We start from the raw sequence: 1,471 nt of genomic DNA on the forward strand, positions 1-1,471 counted from the left end.
TAATTCCCATCACTTCCTTAGAGATCCCCTGTATTTATCCCATGCTTTCTTGAATTCAGACTGCTTTTGTCTCTGAGGTGGTAAGGTCCAGTTACTTCCTGACCACTGAATCATGGCCCTGAGGAGCCTTGTTTTGCTAAGGGCAAAATATCTCCCATTTCACTATTCACAATTATTGAAAAAATGCCTTCCAAAGATACAATATCTCATTCTACTTTGTATGAGTTTTATGATTTTAATAGATGTTACAATTTGCATTTGATATGTTCTAGGTTTTTGTTAAATATATTGTATAGTTTTTATTGATTGTATTTTGTATATGTATCTGAGTGTCTTGTTATGCAGATGTGTTTTACTTATTCTCTTTTTAATGCGATCAGCCTTGAAATAATCTGTGTTAAAGAAGGTGGAATATAAATTCTAAATAAAATTAAACTTGTGCTGTAAATCTACCTCAATGAAAAAATATCAAACAGCAATAACAAAAAAATGCTCTGTATTTGATAATATCTCCTCAAAATATTACCTTCAAAATCATCATAACAATGAAATGTGCATATACATAGTACATTACATAAATATGTATGTGTACACAGAAGTATATCTGTGTGTACTTAGATTATAATAATTGTGATAATTGTGATACTGTTTTGTATGTGATGTACAATGGTTATTAGAATGCATTGTTAGGAGTTCTATGGTTGAAGTCAATGCACTGGTCAAGGAAGAAACTTTCCCATCCTTCCTTTGAGACCTTGTAAGCTTGCTTAATGCCCTTGCCAGAACAGAATCTCATAGTCTCCCTTTGGGCTAACCAAGATCATAGACTCAACAAACCTAATCCGAAGTTTAGGTACAACTAATACTTTAAAAAGTATATTAGTAACCCAAGAAAGCTATCAGAGTTAGGAAGGCAACCAATAAGCTAATGAAATCTCATGATGTTGAGTTATTGGCTGCTGCTTGCTTGTAAAGCAGCTTCCCGAACCTTAATGGCTGCTCTTCTTGTATTAAAATCTAAAATAAGAAATTTGAAAATAACATGGCTTAAGCCTGCAGAAAGAATAAGACTGCAGTAAATTATGTTCAAAGGACAAGAGAGAAATAGTGCTGACCATCTATACAACTCAAAAAAATATATATATATAAAAAAAGCCAAATGTGTGTAAATCAGGACATGGATTGGTCTAACCCAATCCACCACTTTCCTTTGCAAATGTACTTGTTACTTTCACATCTACTCCTAAAGGTAGATACCCTTGTGATGACCGTCTCCTGGTTCTTTCTCTGACTTCATGCTCCACTGTCTTCTGCTGCTGTCTGTGCTGCCCCGTTCATCTTTCCTAGCTGCTCACTTCCTGTCACCCATGGACTCAGAAGAAGGAAGATGCATTCCTTCGTCCATAGGCTGAAAAGGAACCCAATGAGTTGGTCTCCTAACCATTACTCCTGCATGTGCCCTTCATTACTT

Source organism: Rhinatrema bivittatum, unplaced genomic scaffold (assembly GCF_901001135.1).
Source record: "Rhinatrema bivittatum unplaced genomic scaffold, aRhiBiv1.1, whole genome shotgun sequence".
NCBI classification, from domain to species: Eukaryota; Metazoa; Chordata; class Amphibia; order Gymnophiona; family Rhinatrematidae; genus Rhinatrema; species Rhinatrema bivittatum.